We start from the raw sequence: 23,149 nt of genomic DNA, 5'->3' as shown, positions 1-23,149 counted from the left end.
TTTGAGAACATTACCACAGTTTTGTGTTATTACAATGTAATAATGTAATAATGCAATATCAGAACAACAGCTCAATCCTCTTTACTCCTTTCTCATCTCCTCCCCACCTCTTTCTTCTCCTTCTCTCCTCCTCCTCTCTCCTTTCTCATCTCCTCTCCACCTCTCACTTCTCCTCCTCTCTCCTTTCTCCTCTCCTCTCCTCCTGTGCAATTATGTCTAAATGAGAGAAGAGGAAAGAAACAATCTTGTATAGCCTACTACTAGAGATGCTGTAACCTCCTTGCAACACACACAGAGTCCTGTTCTAGATTTTGAATGAAACCTGTTTTAACTAGAAAAGTTCACAGTACTCGACTACTTTACACAACCCTAACTATTGGTAAAACGCCTCTCCTGTATGCCACTCTTATTGGTAGGCATTTCTTGTTCACGCCTCCCTGCCCATAGTCATCCCCCTCAACATTTGTGAGAGCACCTGTCAATCAGGGTGCATAAGCGGTGGGAGTCGTCAGTGTTCTTTGACGTTGGAGTTTGATTGGCCAGCTGTTTCTATTGGCGTCACTGCGCCGCCAGCTGATCGCAGTGAGAAGCCGGTTTGAAGGGAGTTGGACTAGAAAGAACCAAGACGCGGCGATAGAGCAACTTGCTGTTTGGGGAACCGCTAGGAAACTGGGAAGTGAAACTGGGGCGGTATCTTCGTTTTTACGGATTAAGTTACAATGTAGCGCGTCCTAATAGATACAAGAGTGGTAGCTGAATAGTTGTACGTGCATTTTAAACTAGAGCTATAATAGATGCGTTTCGTCCATTACTAGAACTGTCAGATTTGATTGAGAGAGTTAAGGTGTGGCTGTCTTCAAAACGTTTTTTCTTCTTCAAGGCTTTCCTCTGAACTAAATGCTTATAATAATAAAGCTTGACATATTTACAGTGAGAAGTAGCCTAGCTGATCGATTTTCAACATTAATGGCGCATTTGAAAAAGGAACCATTCGATTATACGACCTAGAGTGCCACCTCGACAAGGATAATATGCATTATTCTAAACATTACGGATGGAGTCTATTCTGCTATTATTTGGATGATTATAACAAGTATTTAATAATCGTGTAGGTTAATTCGCTGTATAATGTTTTGAAATGGATGTGGCAACTTTACGGTAGTATCGCATTCTACATATGAAAGGTAAATCAACGGACCTGTGGGGGAGTAGGCCTACTCGGTGATATAGAGCTATTCTCGCACGATAATCGATTTAAAAAGAAACATCTTTAGATTTTTTTCCTTTATGATCAATGGCGATACTTGTAACTAGTCTACTGCCATTTTGAGTCCCACCGAGGAAAGAAGTTAGTCTAACCTACAGAAAAAAGTAAGTGCGTCAATATTAATTTAAAAACGTTTAAATGTCTTTATGAGTGTGGAATAACCTTAACTGAATATAATACAGTAATCCAGATAGGCTGCAATTAAAAGATAAAATAGCGCGTCAAATGAACCCCGATGACTATATGCCTACTGAGAATATTGCCATAACTGTTACTAATGAAGCAAATTGAATGTTACAAATTATGTAATCAAATAGTTGACTTGCAGTTCCATTTGGACTATATGTAGTCCGCTGGTCTGTAGGCGGTGCATTAATTACCATATCACTTCATTCAGTACAGCTGTGAATTGAATATTAGATTTATGAGTTATTTCAAAGGCCATCTCATATAGGCTAAACGTTAAATGGATTGGATTATGGACACTTCTGTTGCGCGCATTCGTGGCCTATAGAGCCTACGGGCGTGCCCATCAATTAGCCTACTTGTGAAGAAGAATGGGGCCAAAGGGGCCAGAATAAGATTCGGTCATATTTAAAACTTTAAAAAAATATATGTAAAATATCAAGATCATTCCTGTACTGTAAAAACGCGTTAAAATACCTATTCATAGATCTGATGTTTGACTTATTAACTTTTAGTATTTAGTAGTAGGGTAGACTAAAGACATGATGAATTTAACCTTACTCATATCTTTTCATTATTTAGTTACAGTAACTCACTGTAATTTGCTTTAATTCGATTTAAAGGAGAGAATTGTGGAGCGAATGCCTCAAGGCCCCACCCTTTACAGCGAAACATGGATGTGGATCACAATTTTCCCCAGAAGTTTCTTGTTTCCCGTTTTCCTCTCTCTAACTTTACGTTGCCAAGTGTGTAGCCATAGGCCCTGCTTTAAGTGGAGAGAGCCTGTAACCTCCATATAAACTGGCTGGCAACCCCCTAAAGATCAAGCTGCAGGATCTTCATTCAAGCTCCAATCAGTCTCCCTTCCTTTGATCAAGGTAAGATATGAACAGTCTAACCTCATTATTGAATAAAATAAGTAGTCTATGATAGGCCTTGCTCTTTTAAATGAACTTCCATTATTTACTTATTTTTCAGCGGAATTTTGTGGCAGGGATTATGTAAGTATAGGAACAAGTATTTACAAGCTCTCCAACTCATGCTTATGCAATCACAGTTTGAGGATTTCAACACTCAGAGGAGAGCTGTTTGTTAAAATGTGACAGCTCATCAAAGAAAGCTGTACGCCACTCTAAAGATTTGGCACTGTGTCATCTTTTATTGACTCAATAACTGTTTAAAGCACCTGAAATTCCTCAAATCCTGAAAGCCTATCAATTTCATTCAACAATGCTCCCTTGCACACTTAATATCCCGAGCACTATTCCATTCTACCACCACCAGACAATCGATTTATTCTGAATTTCAGTCAAGACCTCGTTGGATTCATCCTTTCCCTGAAGCCTCTTAGGCAAACAGCCTGCGGAATGGAATGGTGAATTCTTATCCATTTCTGTTGGGCAGTGACTCGTCTCTTCTCGGGTGTGACTTTGATGCTTCATCCTTATTCACTGGGGGTGGATGAATTCTTAAGGCCCAGGCTGGCTGAAAATAAATTGACCAGGCAGGCTACTTGGATGAGTTCCAAGATGGTTTCCCATCCCATACACCTTCTAGTTTGATGTCTCTGGAGAGTGAAAGACTGTTTTGTGACGAAAGCAAGACCTCAGCCTCCCAAGTTCCTCAGGGCCACTCCCCCCCCCCCCCACCAGAGAACGCTTAGACAGCAATTATCAGCTGTTTGGAAATTAATTGTGTAACATGTAGCCTAGCAAAACTAACAGCCACAGGCCATACTCGATTGGCTACATCCAGATTATCTGAATGCCACATTTTAACACTTAGTCCTTGAACCATTTTTAGAGAATTACATGGAAATGATGTCAGTGGCAGCTAACCTCAGATGGTTCAATGGTGTAACTGGAGGACAGTTGAACGTACATGGTTTAACGTACATGACATGTAGCCTACTGTCTCTCTATCTGAGGGACTCCATTGTCCATCTAATGGACAATGAAATGATTCTGTATGAATGAATGCTGCACTAAGACCTACTTGGAGGATCTGAAATGGGTGCCTCCATAGGAACGGTTACAGTGAGGTCTGATTTAACCTACCTGTGATACCTCAGTTGTAAATCACACGAGATAACATTGATTGGGTGATGACGAGGGGCTGTGGCTTTATGTAGGGAGGGGGTGTAGCTCACAATCTAATTGAATTAAAAAGGAATGGACCACAACCCAGATAAGATTCTTATTACTAAATCCAATGGATCACATCAAAGTCTTCATAAAAGGGACCTTTTTATTTACAGCTACAGAGACAAACCCTCAAGACCGTAAACAACATAGCATCTTTCCATATCTGGCTGTATTTGTTCTGTGTCCTGATTGTCTAGCCACGTCACACTGACCTGGCTGTGTGTGTGTGTGTGGTTAGCGAGCGGTGTCTTTATCTCCACATGACTGGATTAGATTAAAACAGATTTCCACAGAGCCGCTCCCCAGAATGACACACAGAACGACAGACAGACAGAAAGACAGCCCTGCTGGCTGGCCGGATAGGCAGACTGGCAGGCCAGGTGGACGGACGGCTGGACGGCAGGCAATCAGGCAGGCAGACAGACCGACAGACGGATTGTATGGGCGTACATGAACAGAGGGATTGAGAGAGATTGGGAGAGGGAGGATATGATGAAAGAGAAGAATAATTGTAATTCAAGGTCTTTCTCTGCAGTCCTGTGTTCCCTTTGCCCTACTCCCGTCAAACTATTGTAGTCATAGCATAAGTTGTGACGATATGTGTGTGTGTTTGTGTGTGTGTGCACATTGGTATGGTAAGTGCGTATGAGACATAACGTTCTCGTTAGTCCTAGAAATCATCCACTCCCTCACATGAAAGGTATTAAACCATTCTGATCTATTAATAAAATAATAATTAATTTCATTTGACACACCTTACAGGACACTTAAGGATACCTTACATTAAAAGTACCTACATTCAAGTGCAGGTTAAATTGGATTTAACCATTGGATTACTTACATTGATCCTATCCTCTGGAAGAAAAAAAAAACAGTTTAATTACACCAGAGGCCAATATTACTCTAGTTTTGACATTAGCATGCTAATGCAGCTCTTATTGAGTAGCATAGTTGGGCTGTTCTGGATTGCACATTGACAGTTATTGATGGGCTATCAAGAGTATTCCCAGTGGGTGAGGAACTGCAGTGGAAATGCGCATTCTAGAATGAGATTGCACGTTTCAGACAGGGCCACACCCCATGGCTATAGATGTATACACTGCATCACTCATCAGAGTACACACTTTACTTTACACTCTAATTGTAAATTGGTTCTTTCTTGGTTTATTTCAATTAATTCCCATGTAACCAAAAACTATACCTAGGTAATAATTATTTTATAACACTTTTATAGTTTTAGTTTTGACAAAATTCCAAACACTCTGAACCAGATCAGATGAGAATTCACAAGCAATGTTAGTTGCCTTCTTTTGAAATGCCATTATACTGAGAAGTTAGCAACAGCCATTGAGTGGGTTCTACTTCGTAGGTGCTGTGGTGGTGTGTATCAGACAGACATGGGCTCTGTGTGTGGGACTGAGTGTAGGAAGACAGACATTGAGTGGGTTCTACTTCGTAGGTGCTGTGGTGGTGTGTATCAGACAGACATGGGCTCTGTGTGTGGGACTGAGTGTAGGAAGACAGACATTGAGTGGGTTCTACTTCGTAGGTGCTGTGGTGGTGTGTATCAGACAGACATGGGCTCTGTGTGTGGGACTGAGTGTAGGAAGACAGACATTGAGTGGGTTCTACTTCGTAGGTGCTGTGGTGGTGTGTATCAGACAGACATGGGCTCTGTGTGTGGGACTGAGTGTAGGAAGACAGACATTGAGTGGGTTCTACTTCGTAGGTGCTGTGGTGGTGTGTATCAGACAGACATGGGCTCTGTGTGTGGGACTGAGTGTAGGAAGGCAGACATGGTCAGTCTGTAATCTCAATAATAACAGACAGACTTTAAAAACCCATACAGCAGATGTTGATTTGAGATCCCAGTACTCCATATATTCAAGACCAGTTCTCTATTAGCCTCAACTCTATCTTGAAGAGTCCAGCCTATTTGGTGCTTGGATCAATTCACTTGTGACTCAAGGCTGAGTTCAGACCCCTTATCTCTAAGGGTTGGGACTGGGATTGAGTCTTGTGCTCTTAGCGGCCTTGGGGTCTAGTCCACTCTCATCAGGGCTTAGGCTGGGACTGGCTCTAGTCCTCATAGTGCCTTGGTAAAGTCTGGACTGACAGTTAACAGTTTACAGTTCAACTAATTTAACTTCCATTGGTTCCATTTAATCTCCATGTTAAACAAGCACTAGGAAATGAACCCCAGAAGTTGTATGTAACAGTAAACTTAGCAGTGCCAATTCAGCATGAACTAGTCCCATCCAGATATTGAAAACCCTGGGTGCATCCAAATTGGCATCCTATTCTCTATATATTGCACTACTTTTGACCAGAGCACCTGGTCAAAAATAGTGCACTATATAGGGAATAGGGTACCATTTCCCCTGTGATGGAAGGAGTACATGGCAGGAGGGATGCTGTGTCATTGTGTAATCTCCTGTTGATTAAATGGACTGCCACAGGTTTTGTTTTTCCCACAGCCCTGTATCCCTGGCCCTGTAAGTGACCTAGTTAAAGACCCAGTGCTATTGTGCCTTGCTGAATTTCAGTCTCCCTATAAGTAGTTGTACATGGTGTGGAAGGTAGACATACATACACACCAGTGGAAGCTGCTGAGGGGAGGACAGCTTATAATATTGGCTGGAATGGAGTAAATGTAATGGCATCAAACACATAGAAACCATGTGTTTGACACCATTCCACTGATTCCACTCCAGCCGTTACCAGGAGCCCGTCCTCCCCAAGTAAGGTGCCACCAACGTCCTGTGATACATACATACATACATACATACATACATACATACATACATACATACATACATAGGCCAACCTACTGTATGCATACACACAAGGTGGAAAAGTGGAAAGCGAAAGGTAGAGTGGAAGCTAGCGAGCAAGAGAGGGGGACAGACAGTGAGCGAGATACTGTAGAGTTAGAGGAACAGGGTGGGTCTGGAAGAGGTGGGGCCTGCGCGTGCGTGCTGTCTGTGTGTGTGCTCTGTGTTCAGACAGCGTGGATGTCTGGGGCCTCAGCAGACTGAATGGAATTTATACCATATGTACCAGGCATCCCAGGAATGCACCCTAGGCCCAAAGAGCTGACCAACGGAAAGAGAGGAGAGAGAGAGGGAGAGAGAGAGGGAGAGAGAGAGAGAGAGAGAGAGGGATCCATCCATTCTGCAGGAACAAACCTGTTGAGCGCAAGTCCTCCTGTTAGGGGAAAAAATTCAGCATATTTTGCAAAATGGCTGCTTGCTGTGGACACATCTGTTTAACATGGTTGTATCTCTGGACCCTATGGGCCCTGGTCAAAGGTAGTGCACTATAAAGGAATAGGGTGTCATTTGGGACAGATTCCATATGCAACGATAAAGATGAATACACAGATTTTGCCCAACTAGTTATTGAAACGAGTTCTGCAATAACTATGTAATTACTATGTAGTTACACCAAGGCAACCCAGAAATTATTAACAATTATATTTAACTACATGGTATACAGTGCATTCAGAAGTATTCAGACGCCTTCACTTTTTCCACATTTTGTTACGTTGCAGCCTAATCCTAAAATGTATTTAATTGTTTCTTTCCCTCATCAATCTACACACAATACCCCATAATGACAAAGTAAAAACAGGTTTTTAGAGATGTTTGCAAATGTATTAAAAATATAAAACGGAAATATTGCATTTACATTAGTACTCAGACCCTTTACTCAGTACTTTGTTGAATCATCTTTGGCAGAGATTACAGCCTCGATCTTCTTACTATGACACTACAAGTTTGGAACACTGGTATTTGGGGAGTTTCTCCCATTCTTCTCTGCAGATCCTCTCAAGCTCTGTCAGGTTCGACTTGGAGCATCGCTGCATAAATATTTTGTAGGTCTATCCAGAGATGTTCGAAATTCGTTCCGGGCTCTGGCTTGGCCACTCAAGGCTATTCAGAGACTTATTCCGAAGCCACTCCTGCATTTTCTTGGCTGTGTGCTTAGGGTCGTTGTCCTGTTGGAAGGTGAACCTTCACCCCCAGTCTGAGGTCCAGGCCGCTCTGGATCAGGTTTTCATCAAGGATCTCTCTGTACTGTCACCACCATGCTTCACCGCAGGCATGGTGCCAGGTTTCCTCCAGACGTGATGCTTTTTTCCCCAAAGAGTTCAGTCTTGGTTTCATAAGACCAGAGAATCTTGTTTCTCATGGTCAGAGTCCTTTAGGCGCCTTTTGGAAAACTCCAAGCTGGCTGTCATGTGCCTTTTACTGAGGAGTGGCTTCTGTCTGGCCACTCTACCATAAAGACCCGATTGGTGGAGTGCTGCAGAGATGGTTGTCCTTCTGGAAGGTTCTCCCATCTCCACAGAGGACCTCTGGAGCTCTATCAGAGTGACCATCGGGTTCTTGGTCACCCCCCTGACCAAAGGCCCTTCTCCCCTGATTGCTCAGTTTTGCCAGGCTGACAGCTCTAGGAAGAGTCTTGGTGGTTCCAAACTTCTTAAATTCAAGAATGATGGAGGCCACTGTGTTCTTGGGGACCTTCAATGCTGCAGAAATGTTTTGGTATCCTTCCCCCAGATCTGTGCCTCAACACAATCCTGTCTCTGAGCTCTACGGACAATTCCTTTGACCTCATGGCTTGGTTTTTGCTCTGACATGCACTGTCAACTGTGGGACCTTATATAGACAGGTGTGTGCCTTTCCAAATCATGTCCAGTCAGCTGAATTTACCACAGGTGGACTCCAATCAAGTTGTAGAAACATCTCAAGGATGATCAAAGGAAACAGGAGGTACCTGAGCTTAATTTCCAGTCTCATAGCAAAAGGTCTGAATACTTATGTAAGTAAGCTCCTCACACTTCCTTACCTTTCCATTCATGTGTGAACTTTGCCATCAGTGCTGAAAACGAAATTCCTTTGGCCGCTCGCTTGCAAACAGACAAGCAAGCAAACAAAACAGTTTGATAGAGAGAGAGAGAGAGAGAGAGAGGGTGGGAGAGAGGGAGCACGAGAGAGAGAGAGAGAGAGAGAGAGAGAGCTAGGGGGGGGGATTCCATGGCCCTTATACAATGGAGAGGACTGTGGGGCAACATTATGTGGTATTATGTGTAGATTTTTTTTATTTTTTAAATACATTTTAGAATAAGGCTGTAATGTAACAAAATGTGGAAAAAATAAAGGGGTCTGAATACTTTCTGAATGGACTGTATGTGTGACCTCTTTTCCACCTCCAGGAGTCAACATATTCTTGTGAGAAACATTAGTAGACTGTAGTTCTCAGAAAATCTATGATTTCTCGACTGTACCACTTTTTTTCTCTGAAAGACGACTGTACATTTGTTAGCAATTACTAAGCAATGAGCTGCTTTGCTCCTTTTAATGACGTCCATATAATGTCTGATGTTCTTTCTACTGCTCAGTTGTCTGTGGCAGGGGAACTACATTCATGTGGTAACTGTCACTATGTAGAACATGCTTCATATAATAATTGAGGTTATCAGATACATACTAATGCTATAACTGGTGTATGTGCGAGCTGATCAGGGAGGAGAGAGACAGAACACTTTGGCATTATGGCAGCCAGTGTCGCACAAAGAATGTCAATGTGATCTGTGGTTGGATAAGAGCCTCTCTCTCTCTCTGTGTGTGTGTGTGTGTGTGTGTGTGTGTGTGTGTGTGTGTGTGTGTGTGTGTGTGTGTGTGTGTGTGTGTGTGTGTGTGTGTGTGTGTGTGTGTGTGTGTGTGTGTGTGTGTGTGTGTGTGTGTGTGTGTGTGTGTGTGTGTGTGTGTGTGTGTGTGTGTGTGTGTGTGTGTGTGTGAGAAAAAGCGTGTGCCTATGCCTGTTGGAAAGAGATGGTGTACTGATTTGAGCATGTGTATGTGTAACTTGAGTGAGACAGCAAGAGTGAAAAGACATTTAAGTGTGTGTGTCCAGCATTTCATCAGCTGCAGGCTGCCACATACACAGATATACACAGATAGCCTGGGAGTATATTCCATGCAGGGAACATTCTGGAAGACTGAGACACAGTGAGCAGATAGTTTAATTTCCACTCGGAACTTAAACTATCTCCTACTAACCCGCAAAGACTGTCATTACTTAGAGTATCTACCTACCTTATGATCACACACACACACACACACACACACACACACACACACACACACACACACACACACACACACACACACACACACACACACACACACACAGTCCTATGGTCTAGTCTGTTATCCCCACAGTCACGTCTGTGAGGTGAGGTGTGTCTGGAAACGTGGTCAACCACTAGTCAACAACTCTCATTGACAAGCAAACCACTGTGAGACGAGCACTGTTCTTTATGAAGAAACAAACATCTTCTGTCCTATGGGGAAATGGATCCATGCCCTGAATGTGTGTATTAAGTTATGAGTTCACACAGGTTAGGATGGATGGAAGGATAGGCACAATGGTAAAGGGCACAATTCATGCAGCCCTGTTGGCCCAGTTGAGGCTTCCTCGTAGACCTCCTCCCTTCGCCTCTGGTAGGACTTTTGATTTGATTTTACAGCCCAGTCATACAAGCACAGCTGTGTGGTGCGTGTACATTGGGTCCATTGCAATTCATTGGGTTATAAGCCCATTGAAAGAAGGGGCTTCTGCCCCCCCTCCCCCCCTCCCCCCTGCCCTGCCCTGTACTTGAGCTTGGGTGTGACTACTACTCTCTTTCCCTCTACTTTCATCATTACACATTCAAGAAGAAGTAGAACACCTTCTCTCCTCTCTCTCCCCCTTCCACTGCCTCCCTCACCCTCCTTTCCCTCTCCTTCCCTCCCTTATCTCCCTCTCTCAGCCCATTCTCCCCCCTTTTCCTCCCACCACCTCTCACCTCCTCCCCCCTATTCCAATCAGGGAAATTAGTTAGGAGATTACGAGAATTCCTGAGATGGTTGAGCTGTTTCCGTCTTGCCCCACAGTCCTCTCCATTGTACAAGGGCCATGGAATCTCCCCCCCCCCCCCAGCTCTCTCTCTCTCTCGCTCCCTCTCTCCCTCCCCCTCTCTCTCTATCAAACTGTTTTGTTTGCTTGCTTGTCTGTTTGCAAGCGAGTGGCCAAAGGAATTTCATTTTCAGCACTGATGGCAAAGTTCACACATGAATGGAAAGGTAAGGAAGTGTGAGGAGCTTGAAGGGGAACATGCACACATGAACACACGCGGACACACACAGATGGAAACACTCCTTCACACACACATACACACACGGAAGGACACACACACACACACACACACATTCATACGGACAGGCACACACAGATGCAGACCTAGAAACAACGTTTTTATTCACACACACTCCTATATCCGGGAAGGGAAGGGCGATGGCTAGACTGGTCTAGCCTGGCTCTCTGTCTCTCTCTTGTTCTCTCTCTCTCTCTCTCTCTCTCTCTCCCTCAATCTTTCTTTCACTCTCTCTATCTCCCTCTCAATGTCTCTCTTTCTCTCTCTGATTCTCTCTCTTCCTCCCTCTCTCTCTCCACACTTATTCCTCTGTTGGTTTTAGAAGAGCAACATTAACGATGTAGCTAGTCATGACACATTGTTGATAACCTTACAGCCCCCTTCGTTCGTTCATTTTCTCTTACGAAAAATGTATCAACCCCTACAAAAATGTCCATGAATTATAATCCCCATAAAAATTCCTATGTCCTGTTGCTGCAGGAATATTTTCCTGCTTTAGCAAACGGTCTCAAATTAAGAGGAGGACTAAAGAAAGATTACAGGAAGAAAAGGATCAGTGCGTGTGAAGCTGATGACCTGGGATGCCATACAAATACATAGACAGACACAGACAGGCACACAGCCTTGATGATCAGCTAATGACACACACACATACACAGCTGTCATACAGGATGAGTGTGTTGCGGTGTGTGTTGCGGTGTGTGTGTGTGTGTGTGTGTGTGTGTGTGTGTGTGTGTGTGTGTGTGTGTGTGTGTGTGTGTGTGTGTGTGTGTGTGTGTGTGTGTGTGTGTGTGTGTGTGTGGGGCAGGATGTCTGCCTCTGTCCCTCTGACGTCTGGGAGCCGGATACCCCCTGACACACACACTTCCTGTTTACCTCCATAACACACACACCATAACAACTAATTAACAACAAAATCTGAGTTGTTTCCCGGTTACAGGTGTTCTTTCATAACACGTAACCGTGTCATAGTGCTAATTCCTGTCCCCTTCTTCCAGTTCCTCCTACATCATCACTTCCTATTCAGGGGTGTAGATGCATATGAATGAAATCAGTGCTATCAAGCAGACAGCAAAGAGCTCAAAGCAAGCTGTGTGTGTGTGTGTGTGTGTGTGTGTGTGTGTGTGTGTGTGTGTGTGTGTGTGTGTGTGTGTGTGTGTGTGTGTGTGTGTGTGTGTGTGTGTGTGTGTGTGTGTGTGTGTGTGTGTGTGTGTGTTCACACCAGATGACTCACCGTAGCATAATTGCTGTCAGATTGATGTTGTCGGAGGTGGTTTGGTAAAATGGCAACGCTTACAGTAGCTGAGATCAGATGTCTACAGCATTTGCTGAAACGCATTCACACACACTAACATGCAAACACTATAACATATGTTGAAACAACATGTGTAGTGGGTAAGCGCACGCAAGCAACCAACTACATACACACATGCACACATTGAAAGGATGTACACACACATTGGAACATTGAGACATACACGGACTCTCTCCTCCTCAGTTAGCAGTGAGTGGACGTGGTTCCTGGTTGATGCATATGCATGGTGCTCTTATGAATAATTCACTGAAGGCCTGTGTGATATTGCAGTGAATTTCTAATGGGATAGTTTGGAAAGTGTGTATCTGTCTCAGAGATCCATATGACCACCACCACTGCTGCTTATGCCTCCAAGGCCTACTCACAATTTTTTTGTCCTGTTGCTCTTCTCACTCCCTATATTTCTCTCACTTTCATCCCTTTCTTTTTCTCACCTCTCTCTCTGCTCTCTCTCCCTCTCTATGTATCTCTCTCTTATCTTTTCCTCTCTTTCTCTCTCTCTTTCTCTCTCTCTCTCTGCTCTCGCTCTCCCTCTCTATGTATCTCTCTCTCATCTTTTCCTCTCTCTCTCTCCCTCTCTCTCTCTTCTCTGCGTCACTTATTTCAGGCATTAGTTGACAACCTCTACACTACAGAGCGAAAAATACTAAGTAATATTTCCCTCTGGGGAGTCATTTTATATAATAAATCAAATATATATTTATTCATTGTCTTTGAATTTATGAGAAGTTGTTATATTGGCATGCCATGGGTCAATCTAATCTCTATGGTGTCACATTACTGCCGTAATGTTGTAAATGAACTGAACATGAGTGGCATTTGCAACATAAGATATAAATCCTATGGGATGTCAAAACACATCCGGTTGCAGTGACAGTGACGTGAGACAGAGAGATGTTTCCACGTTGCAGTGACTCGTCTGGCCCCCCTCTCCTCCTCCGTTAGCATTGTCAACTGGCATTTCATAGCCCAAATGGATTGTGTGTATTCCCAGAAGGCTCGGCGGTTTTCCCTTTCAGAGATGACTTCCTGCAGTCAGTTAGAGAAGAGAACACTGGTTCATAACTCAGACCACATACACTGTTATTCACTACAGAGAGGGAGGGGGGCGTGAGGGGGGAGGAGAGAGCGTGAGGGGGGGGAGAGAGAGGGGGGGAGGAGGAGAGAGAGAGGGGAGGAGGAGAGAGAGAGAGGGGGGAGGAGAGAGCGTGAGGGGGAGGAGGAGAGAGAGAGAGGGGGAGAAGAGAGCGTGGGGGGGAGGGAGGGAGGAGGGAGAGAGTGAAGGGGGGAGGAGAGAGGGGGGGGAGTGCACTGCCAATGCCTCCAGACAACTGGGTGTGGCTCCTGGTCTCACGCACTCTCTATTTTATGCATGCATACTCTCTCATTCTCTCTCACTGTCTCTCTGTCTCTCTTCCTGTCTCTCTCATTCTCGCTCTCTCTCTGTCTCTTCCTGTCTCTCTCATTCTCTCTCTTCCAGTCTCTCTTTCTGTCTCTCTCATTCTCTCTCTCGCTCTGTCTCTTTGTCTCCCTGTCTCTCTCATGCTCTCTCTCTCTGTCTCTCATCCTGTCTCTCTCATTTTGCAAGAAAGGAGCATCTCCACCAGAGTGTGTCGTATTCTCTGATGCATGGCTCTGTTCTGGTGACAGAGCTGTTAAGACAGACAGAGCTATAAGAGCGGGGAGTGGTTCTCCCTCTGTAATATACAGTTAATCCACAGTCAGGCATAGAGAGAGGCAGACAAAGGTTTTAGTTGAAATAGAGTCCCTTTCCTCTTCCTAGTAATTCTACTGGGAGGCGAGAGAGACAATGACTAATATATTGATCTCCCATTGACTTGAAAGCAATTTATGAGAGGTAGAGGTTGGGAGGTGTTGGTGGTGAGGGGCATTATTTACAGTGGTATGGCGGCCTGGGCCTGAGGGTGGTGTATGTATGTGTGTGTGTGTGTGTGTGTGTGTGTGTGTGTGTGTGTGTGTGTGTGTGTGTGTGTGTGTGTGTGTGTGTGTGTGTGTGTGTGTTCGGTGTGTTGCAGTGATTTTTTTTATGGGAGATCACAGAACAGCAGTGTGTTTATAATTTATTTAACATATAATGTGTATATAATTCCCTCCTTAAACACACACACACACACACACACACACACACACACACACACACACACACACACGCACACAACTTTTGATGACTTGCCCTTTTCACCGGTCGTCCAGCAGTGTTTGACGTCAGAGGGCCGTTGTTTCACCGGTCGTCCAGCAGTGTTTGACGTCAGAGGGCCGTTGTTCCGATGAGTGGTCACTGACTCCCCTCCTCACCCAGTCAACCATGCACTCCCCAAGTGGAGGAAACCTGGAGGGGGTGAAATATGAAAGTGTGTCTATTGTATAAAGTGTCTGTTGGATAAAGTGTATGTGTGTTGTATAAAGTGTGTGTGTGTGTTTCCGCATAGTACAGGACATCACTGTGAGTAATAATGATATTAAGAGACCACAGAGGGACTCACTTCACACGCACACACACACACACACACACACACACACACACACACACACACACACACACACACACACACACACACACACACACACACACACACACACACACACACACAGTTGAAGTCGGAAGTTTACATACACCATAGCCAAATAAATTTAGACTCAATTTATCACAATTCCTGACATTTAATCCTAGTAAAAAATCCCTGTTTTAGGTCAGTTAGTATCACCACTTTATTTTAAGAATGTGAAATGTCAGAATAATAATAGAGAATTATTTATTTCACCTTTTATTTCTTTCATCACATTCCCAGTGGGTCAGAGGTTTACATACACTCAATTAGTATTTGGTAGCATTGCCTTTAAATTGTTTAACTTGGGTCAAATGTGTTGGCTAGCCTTCCACCTTGCTTTCCACAATAAGTTGGGTGAATTTTGGACCATTCCTCCTGACAGAGCTGGTGTAACTGAATCAGGTTAATATGCCTCCTTGCTCGCACACACTTTTTCAGTTCTGCCCACACATCTTCTATGGGATTGAGATCAGGGCTTTGTGATGGCCACTCCAATACCTTGACTTTGTTGTCCTTAAGCCATTTTGCCACAACTGTGGAAGTTTGTTGGAGTCATTGTCCATTTGGAACACCCATTTTCAAACAAGCTGTAACTTCCTGACTGATGTCTTGAGATGTTGCTTCAATATAATTTTCCAGCCTCATGATGACATCTATTTTGTGAAGTGCACCAGTCCCTCCTGCAGCAAAGCACCCCCACAACATGATGCTGCCACCCCCATGCTTCACGGTTGGGAGGGTGTTCTTTGGCTTGCAAGCCTCCCCCTTTTTCCTCCAAACATAACCATGGTCATTATGGCCAAGCAGTTCTATTTTTGTTTCATCAGACCGGAGGACATTTCTCCAAAACGTACGATCTTTGTCCCCATGTGCAGTTGCAAACTGTAGTCTGGCCTTTTTATGGCGGTTTTGGAGCAGTGGCTTCTTCCTGAGCAGCCTTTCAGGTTATGTCGATATAGGACTCGTTTTACTGTGGATATAGATACTTCTGTACCTGTTTCTTCCAGCATCTTCACAAGGTCCTTTGCTGTTGTTCTGGGATTGATTTGCACTTTTCACACCAAAGTACGTTCATCTCTAGGAGACAGAATGCATCTCCTTCCTGAGCGGTATGACAGCTGTGAGGTCCCATGGTGTTTATACTATCGTGCTATTGTTTGTACAGATTAACGTGGTACCTTCAGGCATTTGTAAATTGCTCCCAAGGATGAACCAGAATTGTGGAGGTCTACAATTTCTTTTCTGAGGTCTTGGCTAATTTCTTTTGATTTTCCCATGATGTTAAGCAAAGAGGCACTGAGTTTGAAGGTAGGCCTTGAAATGCATCCACAGGTACACCTCTAATTGACTCAAATGATGTCAGTCAGAAGCCTCTAAAGCCATGACATAATTTTCTGGAATTTTCCAAGCTGTTTAAAGGCACAGTCAACTTCTGACCCACTGGAATTGTGATACAGTGAATTATAAGTGAAATAATCTGTCTGTAAACAATTGTTGGAAAAATTGTGTCGTGCACAAAGTATATATCCTAACCGACTTGCCAAAACTTTAGTTTGTTAACAAGAAATTTGTGGAGTGGTTGAAAAACGAGTTTTAATGACTCCAACCTAACTGTATGTAAACTTCCGACTTCAACTGTACATACACAACACACACACCCGTACAGAGTCCTGATGCAGAATACACTGTTCCAGAGGTGTGTGTGTGTGTGTGAGAGAGATGATGTAAGAATGATTAACATGGTGTCTATGATTCTAAGGGGTGAAATTGCATCGAGAAGAGAACTACTGGTATCAGACCATAATACAGGCGTATCTTATCCATAATTCTCAGTACCTGTGTATGTGTTAGTCTTTGTGGAGGAACTGGTCTCATAGAAGGGGAAAGAGGGGTCAACGAAAGCACATAGCACCTTGTCACCAAGGGTTGAATAATATTCTATTGCGCTCTCTTTTTCCCTCTTTCTCTCTCTCTCTCTCTCTATACTGCTCTCCTCCATGTCTGTGCAACTAATAACACAGCCCAAACACACTTAAACATCCACATGAAGTATGACGTCATGTTCCATGTCAATGCATGCGGGAGCACATGCACACACTTTAAGATGAGGTCAGTAACAGCAGGAGCTACAGGTGTGTTGTGATGGCTGAGTGCTGTACTATGCTCTGTCAGAGCCTCTCTGGAGAGTCTGCAGGTGTGTTGTGATGGCTGAGTGCTGTACTATGCTCTGTCAGAGCCTCTCTGGAGAGTCTGCAGGTGCAGGAGGACACTGACTGACTGCCCCGTGTCCTTTAACAAACACTACTGTACTGTAGGTCAGGACAGTAGGCTGGCTAATGCTAGTCCTCATTCTAATGGTACTAGAAGATTCTGAGGCTGGCAAATGGTAATAATGCTAGTAGTGAAAGCCTTGCCATCTGAATCTTGACTACCTACATTGCTAGCTACATTAGGATGCTCTAGCTACGCTATAATAGCGACAGTACATTGAATGTTATTTTATCCAGAAATAAAGTTGAGTTTAATTTTGACTCTGATACTTGCCCAAAGGTACAGTAGCTGGATTACATTAGCTAGATATCTACCTTATGTTAGCTACGTATCATACTATCCATTTCCACAGTAGGGTAGAAGTTAAGTTAGCCCCTGGTTAGTTCTGGACACTATACAAGTCACATTAGGGATTTAGGACAGTCACCGGTCAGCTCCCCCTCAGCGCTACTCACTTCTCTTTGGTTCGAATGTTTTAGTGGATTAGTGTAGCCCATCGCTCTAATTTCTTGTGTCCTTTTCTCTTTTGACCTCATTTTCGCTTGTTCTCTCTCTTTCTCTCTCCTTCTCTCTTTCTCTTCTTCTTTCTCTCTCTCTCTCGCTCTCTCCTTCTCGCTCTCTCTCTCTTACTTTCTATGTAACAGTACTCGCATGGATCTCCTTGACAGCTAGCTACTGTATTGTTCCTGTTGAACACTGGAGGAATCTTCTCTGTCCAGCTCTGTCTGCAAACAAACGCCAATTAGGGGAGCAGTGGTATGGTTAGCGTAAAATAATACATTTAAAAAAATATATATGTATTGTGGATTGGAAATGATGCAGACAGTTACATTGATATAAGCCACAATCTATCTGCAAATATTAACGCTGAAAAAAACAAAGGCTGATTCCGCCAATCAGGTGTCCCTGAAGAACTAGTTTTACACACACACACACACACACACACACACACACACACACACACACACACACACACACACACACACACACACACACTCCAATCATTACACATTCAAAATGGACCCATTAGATCCACTACATTTCTCTGCTCAGAGCTCCTGTGTTTGGCTAGCCTCAGGACGAGGATGGGTCTGAGGCGGCTGTATTTAAAGGGACTCAGTGCTTTGGCAGAGCTGGCTAGTTTTCCTAGGCTGGGTCGCGTGTGTGCGTGGGCTGTGCGTGGGCTGTGCGTGGGCAGTGTGTGTGTGTGTGTGTGTGTGTGTGTGTGTGTGGATCTATTAAGTGAAGCCCGCACACAGGAGCTTTCCACTGGAGCACAGAGCAGGGCAACAAGGGGTGGGTTCGTTGGGTTTACAGAGTCGTTGGGTTCGCTGGACTGCTAAGGGATAGCTTTGCCCAAAACCCTGTCCTTGAACTGTAACAAATCTGTCTGCGCTGCCCGGAAAATATGCAGCTAGGAAGAGGCATTTAAAATGGCATAACAAGAATAGTTTTCATATACTACAGCACATAGTGAGGCTAGACTTTATTCATATGTTCAGTGAAAAGGCTAACCATACACTGACTGAACTAAGTAGGTCTTACTATTTTACTGGGTATATATTTACAGTTAGTTGTTCTCTGGGTGTTTTTTTGTTGTTGGTTGTTTTATGGGTTTTACTAAAGGACATAAGTTATTTATAACAATAAAAAAAATCAACATAGATGGGACACTCAAGTATAAGAGTTGTTTTAGCATTGTAACTAACTTTCAACACTTTTTGTTTAGGCTAAGGCTAAAAACGCTGCACAGCTAAGCTACATTCTTTATCATTGATGATAATGTGTTGTAATGAGTATCTCTTGAAGGTTTCACAGCCCCCCTGGCAGTTCTTTGGGATTAATCTGACATGAATTAAAGTGAACATTTCTGTCCTTGGTGACACTCTCTTGTAAATAAGACACCATGTTATCTTTCAATTTTGATATTTTGTTGTAGAAACAGTTGAAGACTGTAGTGACTAAAATAAACGCAAACTCTGTGTTGACCGAAATGGCACCCTATTCCCGATGCAGTGCACTACTTTTGACCAAAGCCCTGCCAAAGTAGTTTTGATGTCTTCACTATTATTCTACAATGTAGAAAATAGTAAAAATAAAGAAAAACCATGGAATGAGAAGTTGTGTCCAAACTTTTAACTGGTACTGTATGTCGTACTGAATATTGTATTGTAGCACCAGTCTGTCAGACATACATTCTAATGTTTCCCTCTCTCTCTCCACCCTCTCTTTTCTCTCTCCACCCTCTCTTCTCTCTCTCCACCCTCTCTTCTCTCTCTCCACCCTCTCTTCTCTCTCTCCACCCTCTCTTCTCTCTCTCCACCCTCTCTTTTCTCTCTCCACCCTCTCTTCTCTCTCTCCACCCTCTCTTTTCTCTCTCCACCCTCTCTTCTCTCTCTCCACCCTCTCTTCTCTCTCTCCACCCTCTCTTCTCTCTCTCTCTCTCTCTCTACAGATTCCACCTCTGCCCACCCTGATGGCCAAAGATGAAGAAGATGTAGCGTAGTGTGTGTGTGTGTGTGTGTGTGTGTGTGTGTGTGTGTGTGTGTGTGTGTGTGTGTGTGTGTGTGTGTGTGTGTGTGTGTTTGTACATGTTGCGTGGGTGCTCACTGGCTGACCCACAGCAGTTCTTCACTGGCAAGCTTTATGTCCTTGTGTACCAACTAAAGCTGCCAGCTGAAGAACTGTTGTGGTTAGCTCTTTCCTGCATCCCACACAGAAGACCAACAGACGCCTTCGAGAAATGTGTGTGTGTGTCCAGATGCCATGTATCGGATCAGTGAATTCTCCATCCAGATGTTCCATTTTGCAGCCAATGGTAGCAGTGTACAGTATATTTAGAGGTAAATACAGCACACGTGAAGATTAGGCTAAACAGAATAACTAGCTATCCAAGACAAAAGGTCTCAGTTAAAAACACATGAACCCACTGCACTCAAATGTAATGTTTTCATTAAGTCTTCTGCTCATGTCACAGAGCTAATGAAGGCTCCAAGTATGAAAAATGCTTACAAACTATGAAATATGTTTACTAAGTCTGAAGTTTGCTTACTAAATATCAAGTATGGTCCCAAAGTATGAGGTACGCTTGAAGTATGCTTACTGAAGACAGATTTGACTATATGTGTGCTGTATTTTGCTCTATTTACACTATATTGTATTTAGTTTTATGTATGTATACTCAACAGAGTTGTATGCTTTCATGTACAATGTGAGCTCTTTTAAACCACACTATCAGCATCAACTGCCCCCACAAATGGCTGCTTTATTCTACTCAGGCATTAACAAAGACGACTGCACATTGATGCTACTGTACATGCTGAGTCAGCCAACATTCCACACCCCAGCCAGGACCCGCCTGCTGCCCTTATATGGGTTGAAGCTGCATGGTGGGGCATCATGGGTGCTTCATTGTATATCAGAACAAAACATCTCTAGAATAATTTCTTATGCTACTCAAAAACAACAAAAAGTAGAAGGATAGGAAGGTAGATGGACTGGCTACTCAAAAGCTAGCAGTGTGTAAAAGCATAGAATGATTGAACGATACAGTATGATAGATTGGGGAAAGGATAGAAGGAAAGACCGAGGGAAGGTTAGGAGGATAGATGGAGGGAAGGTTAGGAGGATAGATGGATGGATGAAAGGGAAAGAAGGAGGGAGGGAGAACAAGGCAAGGACATACGACAAACAGCTGGACAAAACCAGCCTCCTGACATGCTGGTAAAGGCAATTTGTGACATTGTTCTAGACTTTGCTGTGCTGTTTGTCTCAAACCATGACTGCTCAGGCCCTCTCTGTTCCCTTTCTCTCTCCCTCTCTCTTCTCTTTCTCTCTCTCCTCACTTTCTATGTGTGTGTCTCTCTCTAACTCTTTCTATTTGACTCTTTCTCTCTCTCTCTTTCTCTTTCTCTCTCTCTCCCTCTCTCTTTGTTACACACCCCCACATACGCACACACACACAGCATACAATAAATCTGACTTCAAGGGCGGTGTTGGCGTCGGCAAGAACAGGATATGAGAGCGTGTCCCTCTAAAAACCTTCCCCTCCAGATGAGAACAAAGGTAGAGAATGTTCCAGATTCCCTGGCCGCTGCAGTCTAGGAACATGTGGAGCCAAGAGTTGGCCAACGAGCAGTCCTTATCTTTTCCCCCTTCTTTCCATGCATTTTCTCTCTGTTGTCTAGCTTGTCCATCTCTGTTTTTGGCCTCTTGGTAAGCTAGCTTTTTGTTTTGTACTATTATCTCTTTGTTAGTGTATCTGCTTCAATCTCCTTATCTTGTTGTCTTGTCACTCTTCTCATTCTTTCTCCCCTCTTCTGTCTAGCATCCCTCTTAAAACACACACAAAGACACACAAACATAGAGGTACAGAGAGACAAACTCACACACACACAGAGACAGAAAGCGACACACACACAGAGACAGAGCGACACACACACACACACACACACACACACACACACACACACACACACACACACACACACACACACACACACATACACAGAGACAGAGAGCAACACACACACAGAGAGCAACACACACACACACACACACACACACACACACACACACACACACACACACACACACACACACACACACACACACACACACACATCCCTCAGACAGGATTATCCCACTCTCACAAGTTGATCCTCTCTGGTAAGCACTGCCAGTCCCCTGTGAGCATGTAACAGAAGCACTGCAGTCAGGGCAAGGCTGTGACCTAGAGAGTAGTGTGTTTGTGTGTCTGCGTCTCTGTTTGTGTGTGTGTATTCCTCTGTGTGTGTGTGTGTGTGTCCCGCTGTGTGTTTGGGTGTGTGTGTGTCTCCCGCTGTGTGTTTGTGTGTGTGTGTCTCCCGCTGTGTGTTTGTGTGTGTCAGGTCACAGGCCAAGGTCTCCTACCTGATCCGCTCTGAGGGAATCGGCCTGCGAGTACATTAAGAGATTGCGGTGGGGCGCCGAGCCGAGGCTCACTGGCTCGACTTAAAGACATACACACATAATCCTGGCTGCTCTGCTCCACCTAACAAGGATACACGTGGCAGGTGTGTCTTTCAGGGTGTGTGTGTGTGTCTGTCAGTGTCTGTCAGTGTGTTTGTGTGTATCGTCTCTGAGCTTTACCCCACCTATGCCCTCTCAGGCGTGCCCCTGTCCTTGGGCACCCTTACCCACCCTAAAGTCACTTCATCTGCCAACTGGATAAAGATAGAGAGGGGTACACAGAGACGAGAGAGAGGGGTACACAGAGATGAGAGAAAGAGGGGATACACAGAGACGAGGGAGAGAGAGAGACCGACAGATGGAGGGAGAGAGGGAAGCAAACAGTAGAGAGACGTGACAGGACAGAGGTTACCCAACACCATCATGCCATCCTGCCCAGCCTGATCACACAAAGCACAGTCAAAGCACACCAACACCTAACCATGCACTTTAACTATGGAGGCTTGAGATCTGCAAGTGTATGGTATGTGTTTTGGTATGCTATAAAATGCTATGCTACGTAATTCCACGGTATGTCACGTGGTCTGTGTTAATTTTGATGTGATAATAAATTGAATTGCACGGAGACACAACATTCTTTGTGTTTGTATTATTTGAACTGTGAGTAGATATACACTACCATTCAAAAGTTTGGGGTATTGTCCTTGTTTTTGAAAGAATATCACATTTTTTATCCATTCAAATAACATCAAATTGATCCGAAATACAGTGTAGACATTGTTAATGTTGTAAATGACTATTGTGGCTGGAAATGGCTGATTTTTTTATGGAATATCTACATAAGCGTACAGAGGCCCATTATCAGCAACCATCACTCCTGTGTTCCAATGGCACATTGTGTTAGCTCATCCAAGTTTATAATTTAAAAGGCTAATTTATCATTAGAAAACCCTTTTGCAATTATGTTAGCACAGCTGAAAACTGTTGTTCTGAATAAAGAAGCAATTAAACTGGCCTTCTGTAGACTAGTTGAGTATCTGGAGCATCAGTATTCGTGGGTTCGATTACAGGCTCAAAATGGCCAGATAAGCTTTTTTTCTTCTCTGGGAAAATGGCTGCCCAGTATGATTACATGGTGGTGTTTAGACTTCAAAAGATACTCAAAACACAGGACGACCTAATCTCCTCTCCTGTTCCTAGAAGAAATGTCACTGACACTCTGTGGACGCTATTAGTTAATAA

The 23,149-nt window shown here is 43.9% G+C and overlaps 1 long non-coding RNA gene across 1 annotated transcript; it reads left to right on the top strand.

The window, feature by feature from the left end:
- Positions 1-577: 577 nt before the first annotated feature.
- Positions 578-22,539, top strand: LOC123729279 (uncharacterized). Its single transcript, XR_006760990.1, has 2 exons — positions 578-2,331; positions 19,413-22,539. It is a non-coding gene; the product is annotated as an uncharacterized lncRNA (long non-coding RNA).
- Positions 22,540-23,149: the final 610 nt, after the last annotated feature.

The sequence above is a fragment of the Salmo salar genome, chromosome ssa20 (genome assembly GCF_905237065.1).
Source record: "Salmo salar chromosome ssa20, Ssal_v3.1, whole genome shotgun sequence".
NCBI classification, from domain to species: domain Eukaryota; kingdom Metazoa; phylum Chordata; class Actinopteri; order Salmoniformes; family Salmonidae; genus Salmo; species Salmo salar.
The sequence above is the reverse complement of the archived record's forward strand: the minus strand, read 5'-3'. Positions and strand labels throughout refer to the sequence as shown.